This window comes from Acinonyx jubatus, chromosome C1 (genome assembly GCF_027475565.1).
Source record: "Acinonyx jubatus isolate Ajub_Pintada_27869175 chromosome C1, VMU_Ajub_asm_v1.0, whole genome shotgun sequence".
Classification (NCBI taxonomy): Eukaryota; Metazoa; Chordata; class Mammalia; order Carnivora; family Felidae; genus Acinonyx; species Acinonyx jubatus.
This window is the reverse complement of record NC_069381.1, coordinates 102,306,231-102,317,265: the sequence shown is the minus strand read 5'-3', so window position 1 is coordinate 102,317,265 and position 11,035 is coordinate 102,306,231. Positions and strand designations below refer to the sequence as shown.

The following is an 11,035-nucleotide window of genomic DNA, read 5'->3' as shown; positions in this document are numbered from 1 at the left end:
GACAGCTCAGAGCCTGGAGCCTGCTTTGGATTCTGTGTCTCCCTCTCTGTCTGCCCCTCCCCCACTCACACACACTCTCTCTCTCTGTCAAAAGTAAAATAAAAAATAAAAATAAAAATAAAAATAAAAATTCGCACTCATCATGCCTTCAGATCTGCCTCCCCTTAACTTTCAACCATCACTCCCAATTCTGTGGGGAGGCCTCTTCATGGAACATGTGTCCGGATGGTGGTTAAGTCACAGGCACAAGAGTCACACTTTGAGGTCCATCTCCTGACTCCACTGTTTTTTATGTGACCTCGGGAAAGTCACTCAACTTTTCTTTCTTTTTTTTCAATGTTTATTTATTTGTTTAGAGAAAGAGAGAGACAGAGAGAGGCAAGGAGGGCACAGAGAGAGAGGGAGAGAGAATCCAAGCAGACTCCATGCTGTCAGGGCAGAGCCTGAGGCGGGGCTCCAACTTACAACCCATGAGATCACGACCTGAGCCAAAATCAAGAGTCAGATGCTTAACCGACTGAGCCACCCAGGCGCCCCACTCAACTTTTCTTAATTTCCTCCTCCACAGAATGGGCCTGATAATGGCACTTTTGTCATAGGACTGATGTGCAGTTTCAATGAGAAAATGCATGTCAAATAGCGTGGTACTGGGCACGCCTGTTTTGTGACTGCTGGGACCACCAGCATCCCAGGCGACCGTGAGGAAGTATGTCAGAGGCTGCAGATCTGTTGCCCTTCTGTGTCTGGGCCTCGGCCCCTCTTGGCTCCAGGGGCTTGGTGGGCGACCCAGTGTCTCCCCTGGGGAAGGGTGAATTGACCCCTCAGGTACAGCCAACAGTTGTCTGGAAGGAAACCAAACCTCAGAGCAGCAGGGCGCCCAAAGCAAAGCTGTGTAGGCATTTTGGCCCCCACCTCCAGCCGCTGTCCCCACCGGCCTGTTGCCCAGAGTCCCTGGCGATCTATGAGCAGGACGTCAGGACCATTTCATATGGAGACGAGGTGGCAGCCTCGGGGGTTTGGTATCAAGGCGACAGAACAAGCCTTGGGAAGAATGCGTCTCTCAGTTGCAGTTTTAATTTCCAGTCTGTAGTGAGTGGTTCTCCAGCAGTATCGACCTCAGGTTCTGTCTTTTTAAAGAGAAGGCAGAGAAAATCCACTCCGGTCACTGTGGCGTGCTGGCCAGTCTGCCTTGTCTCTCCCTGGTCACAGGGACACCAGGGGCCTTTGCAGCCAGGCCTTGTGCTGACAAGCGCCCCGGGCCTGCAGGACCGCTGGCTCACCTGCCCCACCACAGATCTGCACGGTGTGGGGGGTGGGGGTGGGGGGTCCTGACTTTCTCCAGGACATTACTGGCCTCATGCTGGAAATGGCTACAGTCACAGGTTTGTCTGTTCTCTGGGCTGGTGTGCCCTCTCTCACTGCCACTGTGGAGCCACACCGTGCCGTGTGAACAAATAGGAAAAAGGCTCCTCCTGGCAGCTCAGGGCCACACTGCCCCCTGGACCCCAAAGTCACGTAGCACGTGGGCCTGGAGCTGCGGATCCCCCATCGTCCTCGGTGTCTCGCCTCCTGGGAGCACCTGTGTGAATCCAGTGAATCCAGTGACTCCAGCCTCCCTGAGGCTCCTGCCAAGCTCTGTCTTCCACCAGAGGAGTTGAGGAAACCAGCCTCTGAAGGCAGATCTGAAGTTGGGGTAAAAATTTGGGGCTCTCAGGGATGGATCTCAGATACTGTGTGACATCTGTGCTTTCTCGGCCTCCCCACAGACACCAGGGACCCCAGGCCTTCCTGATGCCTAGTGCTTTGAATCAGGGACTGCCATTTTGTCCTCCAGGGTATTTCCAGTCTGATCTAGGGGAAAGGAAAAGATAGTGTTTAGCAGAGGATTCTTCGCAGGCACTCGTCTGGCTGGCTGGGCACAGAGGCTGCTCTCCACCTTCAGGCAGATCCTTGTCTTTGTCCTTGTCCTGACTTGGGCTTCTGAGAAGAAAGCGTACATTCTTCAGTGGATAATGAAGGCAAGCATTGCTTTTATCTTTTTTTTCCTGGCACGTTAGAATTCTAAACAATGGGAAACAGGAGGAGGCACACAGATGAGTTTGCCCTCCAAGCTGGGATGTCAGGAGACACTAGAACCGTCCCAGAGGAGGCCATACTTTGAGGCAGGGGTGTCTTTTAAGTCGTGCCACAGACTTGAGCCCACTAGGCTGTTACTGGTCCTGATTCTCTCTCACTGCCCTTCCCCCCCCCCCCCCCCCCCCCCCCCCGGCGCATAGGCTGCTCCCCAGTGTCTCTGTGAAGGGTATGGTCAGGCCAAGGCTGTGGCCTTGAGAAGCCCGGCACTTTCCTTGCTGTTCTCCTGCTCCAAAGCGTGTCCCTCGGGGCCCTGAGAAGCTACTAAAAAGACAAGGTAAGACGGGTAGGCAGATCGAAGATGGGGTCCAGACTTCCCAAGGACCACTGATCTTCTGTTTCTGTGTTTCTCAGAAAGAGGCAAGTGAAGACCCCAATCCATACTCTGAGACTGCCGGGACTTCTGTTCAGGCAGGAACCCAGGGCATGGCCCTGTTCTTGCTCTGCATGTCCGTTTTCCTTTTAGGGGAAATGTATTGTGTATTCTGCCCCCTCAGCTGGGAAAGGGAAGAGGGAGAAAATGACTGCTAAAGTATCATTTGCAAAGGTTAATAATTCGCAGCTCTCCAGGGGTACTCGGGCCTCCCCTGACCTGCCCCCCAGTTGCTGAGAAAAAACACAAAAGTTCAGATCAGCAATCACGTGGGGCCCAGTGTGTGAGACATGGCAGAGCCGAGTGGCCTTGTGCTGCTGTAAAACATTTATCTCAGTTCTGCATCTGGACCCTGGCCTAATAAATTCCTCCAAAGGTATGCGGACTGCCTCTTCGGGTGCAGGATGAGGCCAGGGTCACCTGGGTAGTCAAAGGAGGGGACTGTCATAAACATGGACTCAGGACAGGGACAGAAACCCACTGGAGCTTAAAATTCCAGGCTCCAAGTTAATGAGCTACTAAAAAGACAAGGTAAGACAGGGGTAGGCAGATCTGAAGTTGGAGTGAAAATTGGGGCTATCGGGGATGGACCTCATGTGTGAGGGAGGGAGGCTGGAAACTTGCACTGAGCCAGGCAGATGGTGTAGTAGAAAAGGGCCTTGGCCTTGGAGACAAAAGCGTTGGGTTGTAGCCATGGCTCTGCTATGAACCTGGGGTGGCCTTGGCTGGGTCACTTCCCTTCTCTGGGTCTTTGTTTCCTAGTCCAAAAATTGAGGCCGTACAACTCAACAACACAAAAGCAAATGAGCGGATTAAAAAATGGGTAAAAGACTTGAACAGTTGTTTCTCCAAAGGAGATACGCAAAAGGTCAATAAACACGTGAAAAGATGCTCAACAGCGTTCATCTTTAGAGAAACGCAAATCAAATGAGATGTCCCCTTGTGCCCATTGGGATGAGCATTATCAAAAAAACTCTGAGAAATAGCAAGTGACGGTGAGGATGTGGGGAAATTGGAAGCCTGCATGCTGTTGGTGGGAATGTAAAATGGCACAGCTGCGGCCGAAAACGGTATGGTGGTTCCTGAAGAAAATTAAACATAAAACCACCATATGATCCAGCAATACCACTTCTGGGTACATGCATCCCAAGGAATTGAAAGTGGGGATTCGAACAGATACTCGGACACCCATGCTCATAACAGCGTTACTCACAAGAGTCAAAAGGTGGGAGTAACAGATTCGTCACCAGATGAGTGGATAAATAAAATGTGTGTGCATGCAGTGCAGTGTCACTCAGCCTTAAAAAGGAAGGGGATTCCAACACGTGCTGTACAATGTGGATGAACTTGAGGACATTCGCTGAGTGAAATAAGCCAGTCACAATAAAACATACCGTATGGTTTCACTTATCTGAGGTACCTAGAGTAATCACACTCATAAAGACAGAGAATAATGGTGGTTGTCATGGGCGGGGGGCAGGTGAAAATGTCATGGGGGGGGCAGTTGTGGTTTAATGGGTGTGGAGTTTCCCCACGTTGGGCTCCGTGCTGACAGGTCAGAGCCTGGAGCCTGCTTTGGATTCTGTGTCTCCCTCTCTCTCTCTGTCCCTCCCTCACTCATGCACTCACTCTGTCTCTCAAAAATAAATACATTAAAAAAAAAAAAAAGATTCTGACCAGGATGTAGAGGTGATGCCAAGGTATTGATCCCTTCCAATTTTTTACAGAGCAGGCAGGACCAAGGGCAGCTGACACCCTCAGGGTAGGTCACTTGCAGCCTTGAAGAGCTTTCTCTGTTTACCCCAGTGTGCCTTACACATAACTTTTAAAATTTCTTATTTCTTAACCTTAGTGATCATGAAACATATGTATAGGAAAAATGCATAAAAGCAAAATGCAGCGCTCAATCTTTAATCATACACACCTGTGTAACCACCACTCCGTTCAAGAGCTGGAATCTTGTCAGCATCCCGGAAGTCAGGAGATTGTGTTACCACCTAAGAGGCATCACCCTAAGTCCTGCCTGATATTTGGGCCTTACGTACATAAGTGGAACCCCAGGATGAAAACAAATGGACTATAGCTACACTGAGCACCATGGATAGATCTCACAAATATAGTGAAAGCAATAAATCAGAACCAAGAAGAATACACCAGAACAATTTATTGAAGACCAACGTTTCCCTCTGTTCTTTGTTATAAATCAACTGTTTTTATTTGTATTGGTCTGTGTGGAGGGTTTCTAATCAATTCCGTTGGCCCATTTAATGCCAGATTGTAGTAATTACTGTCACTCTCCTGTCTTGTTACCCTTCCTTGTTTTTATTTTTTGGAACTAGCTTGTCAACTTCCACCAAAAAATCCAACCAAACAAATAAACAAACATGCCCTGTGGGAAGTTTGATTGGAAATACATTCATGTGTAGATCGGGGCGCCTGGGTGGCTCAGTTGGTTAAGCGTCTGACTCTTGGTTTCAGCTCAGGTCATGATCTCACGGTTTGTAGGATCGAGCCCCATGTCCGGCTCTGTACTGACAGTGTGGGCCTACTTGAGATTCTTTCTCTCCCCTTCCCTCTCTGCTCCTCCCCTGCTTGTGTGTGTGCCCATGTGTGCATGCACTCTCTCTCTTTCTCTGTCTCTCTCTCTCAAAATAAATAAACTAAAAGAAAAAAAATCTGTAGATCAGTTTGGGGGGAATGAACATCTTTACAGAGTTGAAGTTTCAATCCATGAGTATGGTATGATCTTCATTCACTTCAGTTTTCTTTAGTTGCTCCCAATAATGTTTTATAGTTTCCTCATGGTGTGGCAAAGTATCAATCCCTTTAAACTTTGAGGAGTTTGGGAAGGCTTGGGGCAGCTGGCCCATTGTGAGTCACTCCAGCTTTGAAGGGCTTCATCCCCTAGTGAACTAGACAACTATTATCAATTTCTCTGTGTGATACGATGGGAAAAAGTATTGGGAAGCCCTGGAGGTCTTTGTACTTTTCTGTTTCTGACCGGTTGCACAGAATGCTGTGTTGTGTGTGGGCAAGAATGCTATCCATAATGCCCCCAAACATCATGAACTCCTGACTTGCCCATGGTGTACTCCCAGCCCGTTTATTTGCATAAGCTCGTTTGTACAATGTGTGCCCATAAATCAAGAGGGCATAACTTACAAAAACAATAGTAATAATGTTAGTATACACTGAGTATTTACCAGGTTCTGGGTGATCTACAAATGTCTTCTTACCTAAGTCTCCAAAATATCTTATGAGGTTGTTAATATCTCGTGCTCTTTCTCTCTCCCTCAAAAATAAATAAACATTAAAAAATACATGTATCAAATTCTTTTTCAATAGATAGCTAAACTTGGAGGGAAGGAAGGAAGGAGGTCTCTAAGGTCCAGAAGTGAAGAGGAAGCTGAAACAGCAGTAAGTAAGTGGTTTGTCCTCACAGAGTCACTTTGGGATAGGAGAGAGGACCTAGGGACTGAGACCCTCAAAAGGTTACATTCTCAACGAAAGGGTGGGATACAAGCCAGTCATGCTGGCAGAATGAGATTCCATTTTTTGAAAGCTTGCTGTAATTTAGACTTCTATCCCAGGTACTTGGGATGCTGTGACAAATACGGATCCCTGACCCCGGGATTTATATTGTGGTGGATGAGAGACAGAAAATAATTTAAAAACATAAGATATAAGTATGATGAAGAAGGACCTATTTAGAGTAAAAACAGAACAGGGAAAACCCGATCAGGGAGAGCAAGGAAACCATCTATCTTGGCCTGCACTCTGGGAAGAAGAAAGAATTTCCTCCTGTGAATTCCCAATCATAGATTTACCTTCAGAAGGGGCTGGGGTTGTAGCTGGGGTGAATGCTTTGCATGGTCTAGAAACACCAACATTGGCCCCAGGTTGTTAGCGGCTTTCTTCCTCATCCTAGCGGTATGGAGGGGTGCTGCCTCACAAAAACAAAAACAGACCCTCCACCTGGGCTGCTATCTATCCGATAGATAAAGGCCAAACTTGAGCTCGCAAAAAAAAAAAAAAAAAATACAGAACTATTCATGGGTTCCATGCTCCATGTTCCAAAGCCCACACTCACGCCTCTTACCTTCATGCCCTTCTACCCACACACCAGGCTTATCCTGCACACCCTCATGACACTGTTGTCTTCGATCCATGGTGTTTAGGGTCACAGAAACTCCGAGCTGGAAGAGACCCAAGCTGGAAGACCCACGTCTACTAGCGGTCTACTCCTTCCCCCTACACCTACTCCGAGCTCCCCAGCGGTGCGGGATAGCTCTCTGTAACAAGATACAGAACCATCAGCCTCCATTGGCATACCATACCCCTAGACAAGGAGAGCTCAGTCCCTCCCCGGACTGTCCCTTATCGAACAGGCGCAGTGACACTCACAGACAGGCTCCTTAGTCCTTCTGAACCGAGTCATCTTGGGCAGGATAATTGACCAGGTCAGTCTAGGCTTTTCTTATCTGTTAAATGGAGACAGTGTCTCAAAGGGTTGGGCTGAGGGTTAAACAGAATCATAGATATAAAGGCTTAACAGTCACATAATAGATGTTATTTTCTCTTCTCATTAACGTCTAGATCTAAGTAATCAGTAAAAAGACTGCTTTGCGTTAATCACATCATATCCATTTACAGGCATGAGAGCTTTTAAAATTCAAGTTTTAGTGAGAGCAAACCTCATTCCGTTCAACCAACATTCCTCTGGGAAAGGGTTTTGTCGCTTAAAAAAATAATTGCTTGTTTCTATTTGATTTTGAGCCAAAACTTTCTCTGCATTTCTCTGCATTTTCTGTTTCCAGTCTCAAGGCTTGTGGCGATTTCTCCATAGTGCTGGGGTAAAGGGCAAGTCTGAGAAGTCTCCTGGTTAATATACACGCCACTGGGAGGGCTGTCTTTATTTTATTTTTGTCCAACTTTTTTTATTTTAGAAGTTTCAAGAATAAACATTACTGACTTAGGCTCCTTAGCAGTGGAGGTATTATTTCCATGCGGTGTAATTCACCTATTTTACGTGGATAGGTTGATGAAATTTGGTAATTAAAAAAAATTAAAAAAAATTTTTTTTAATGTTTTATTTATTTTTGAGACAGAGAGAGACAGAGCATGAGCAGCGGAGGGGCAGAGAGAGAGGGAGACACAGAATCCGAAGTAGGCTCCAGGCTCTGAGCTGTCAGCACAGATCCTGACGCGGGGTTCGAACTCACGAACCCTGAGATCATGACCTGAGCTGAGTCGGACGCCACTAGACTGAGCCACCCAGGCGCCCCTAAAAAAATTTTTTTTTAACATTTGTTTATTTCTGGGAGACAGAGAGAGACAGAGTGCAAGTGAGGGAGGGGCAGAGCGAGAGGGAGACAACAGAATCCGAAGCAGGCTCCAGGCTCTGAGCTGTCTGCATAGAGCCTGACTCGGGGCTCGAACTCACAAACCGCAAGATCATGGCATGAGCTGAAGTATGTTGCTTAGCCGGCTGAGCCACCCAGGTGCCCCTGAAATTTGGTAATTTTAGACAATTACATAGCCACGCGCACACTCAAGATACAGAACAATTCCCTCACTTTAAAGCTTCCCTTTTAGGGCCTTGATTTTTTTTTTTAATTTTTTTTTCCCCAACGTTTATTTATTTTTGGGACAGAGAGAGACAGAGCATGAACGGGGGAGGGGCAGAGAGAGAGGGAGACACAGAATTGGAAACAGGCTCCAGGCTCTGAGCCATCAGCCCAGAGCCTGACGCAGGGCTCGAACTCCCAGCCCGCGAGATCGTGACCTGGCTTTAGTCGGACGCTTAACCGACTGCGCCACCCAGGCGCCCCTTAGGCCCTTGATTTTAAGAGAGACATTGACAGATTGGCTGGGGTCCAGGGTGAGAAGCCATGAAGTCATGGCCAAGGAATAAGGGGTATTCACAGAATCCCAGAGAAAAGAAGGCCTATGGAGGATGTAAGGAGCCTTTTAATACTCTAAGGGCTGCTATATAGAATAAAGAGTAGACTTAGGGTAGCTCCGGAGGGAACCATTTGGATTTATGAGCAGAAGTGAGAGACATTTTGATTCAATAAAAAAAAGAAAATCTCTGAAAACAATATAATAACCACTATTTTTGGATGATAAAGTGAGTCTCGGAGTTGGAGTGGATTACTCTAGATCAAACAGCTGGGAAATGGCAGAGTCAGCATTTGAACACAGGTGTTCCAGTCTTAAATTCAGATTTCCCCATTATGTCCTGCCTCTTGGGAAGACATCCACCCAGGAGGCCCAGGGCACATGGCAATACGGCTGAAAATGACCCGTTTTGAGTTAGCGGCTCAGATGTTTGTTGTTTTTGACCATTTACTCTGTGGCTTGGCCCCTGCCTTTGCAGGGGAAAGCCAGGGCCCAGCTGAGATCAGCAGCCCCTGCGGCTTGGGTGGAGGAGGGTTGAGGCCACCCGGTCCTCCCTGGGCTTGGCGGTTTGCTTTGCCTTACTGCCTGGAGCGATTTCTTGCCCCGATTTCTAGTGTGGGCCAAGGATCCAGGTCAGTCAGCCGCCCGGCGTCGGGGCCTGCCCGTGTGGGTGCTGCTGCTAAGGGATCATCTGCTCAGGGAGGCTGGGGGGCGAGGGGCTGACGCAGGGCCCCTCCCCACCGCCCAGGCGGCCACAGCTACACAGAGGACTTGTGGTAACACCTCCCACCTTCCCCGGCTGGGCTTGCCTGAGAGACTCTCCGTGGGTGCGAGAGGAAGGCAACTGTCCGTAGTTTGGAGAATAGAAAACAGAGCAGCCTCAGGTGAAAAAACTAAGGGGTGAGGAGAGGGCATCTGAGAAGAGGAAGGGAATCTGGGAAGTCGGAGCAGGGTTTGGCCTGCAGGCCTTCTACTCGGCGGGGGGTTGCATGGGTTACCCCTCCCCAGGAAGGTCTCAGCATGAGGATGCCCAGGGGGTGGCCCTCAGCCCTGAGCCTGTGCTGGGGCACAGTGGACATTCTTAACACACTGCATATGGAGGTGTTGGTTGGGGTGACCATGACACCTGGCACGGAGAGGACCGAGGAAGGCAGAGGCGCCTCCTCCCCAGCTGCCCTTTCCCTCCTCCCCCTCCTCTTTTCTGGGAGGGGCGGACAAACAGTCGCATCCCCGCAGGGTTAGGCGGGCCCAGTGTTGACTGGAGTTAACACCAGCTCCGGGCCCACCAGCTGGCAGGAAGCAGGACAGAGGTCACTGGAACTCAGACCACAGGTCCCTGTTAAATACATCAGCTTTTAAATCAATCTTTGTTCAAAGTCCAGTGAGTTCCAAGACTAGAGCCGGCCAGCAGAGAGAGAATTCCCTGGTGAGCGGACCAGCTTTTCTTCTTCCCAGATCCAGGTAAGAGCTGACACTGGGTCCCCCTGCCTTAGGGTGCCGGCTGCTTGGGCCTGAGCCACCTTCTTTCTCTTCTTTTCTCCTTTTCCAAGCAGTGGCTGGCTGCCAGGGCACAAGGGAGGCTCATGGGGAAGGAGCTAGGGCCCTTTTGTGGGGTGGTGGGGTATTGCCCACACTGTGAGATCCTCTCTGCCTGTGACTCCCGACCCTCGCAGGTCAGGGTCTGCTTCACAAAGGGATTGGCAAACTGATCCTCAGAAAAAGCTTTCCCAGGGTTGCCTGGGGGGGGGGGGGGGGTTGGTGTGCACCCATAAGGGAGTGTGACAACGGAGCTCCCAGGAAGAAATGAGGAAAAACCAGGGGGTTTCTAGGCTGGCTGAGTTTTAAATTGACTTCTCCAGGCTCCACCCTTTGGAGTTTATAATTCTAGGGTCTTGGGTGGGGCTGAAAATCTTTGTTTCTTTAACACGCTTACGCTTCCAGATGATTTAGGTGTGTAGCCACGTTTGGGAACCACAGGCCGCTTCCTCAGCAGAAGAGTCAAGGGACTTCAGTGTGACTTCACCTAAGGGCTCACTGGCCGAGGTCGGGTCTGGGCTGGTTCCTCCCTCCTCAGCTGTCCCCGCAGGGTTGCACCGACGTGTTCTCAGGCCTGGATCCAGAAGCCACGGGGGCTGGGTGTCTAGTCACCTGTAGTCACATGTTCTTTTCCTGCAGCAAATAACTCAGGGACTTTGAGTTTGTGTGTTATGACTAAGTAAATGGTTCTTATCTTTGACTCTTTTGTATGTTCTTTGCACCATAAACTATGAAGTAGCTGGTAATGATGTCTTGTGTTCCTAGACCGCTGGCTAGGCAGCTCTTTCTCCTCCAGGGAAAAGGACTTGGGACTAGAATTCAAAGAGCCTGCCCTGGGATTTGGTTGTTAGTGACAGACCGTTGGAAGAGTCAGCCAACTGGAGCTTCAATTTCATCATCTATCAGTGAGGGCCTCTCCTTTTTCCCCAGGGCTGTATTGAACATAAAATTATAAACAGGATGTGTTTGAGGAGATTCAAAGCACAAAGGTAAGGTGTGTGCATTTCCAGTGTGTGTGTCCCAAGGCTCTGTGGGAAGAAACAGGCTCGTAGTCCGTTGGGACTCCTTGTCCTGCTGTTTCATCGCGAAGAG

At 49.1% G+C, this 11,035-nt stretch overlaps 1 protein-coding gene across 6 annotated transcripts in view; it reads left to right on the top strand.

Moving 5' to 3' along the window:
- Window positions 1–9,638: 9,638 nt before the first annotated feature.
- Window positions 9,639–11,035, top strand: part of PDZK1 (PDZ domain containing 1) — a 43,590-nt gene continuing 42,193 nt past the window's right edge. For 3 of the 6 annotated variants that reach the window (XM_015084241.3, XM_015084240.3, XM_053214699.1), the window contains exon 1: window positions 9,687–9,868. The gene's annotated coding sequence lies outside the window, so the exon portion shown is untranslated. Of the gene's footprint in view, window positions 9,869–11,035 lie in introns of all 6 variants that reach the window. The other 3 variants (XM_015084238.3, XM_053214700.1, XM_015084239.3) reach the window with 3 other exon arrangements.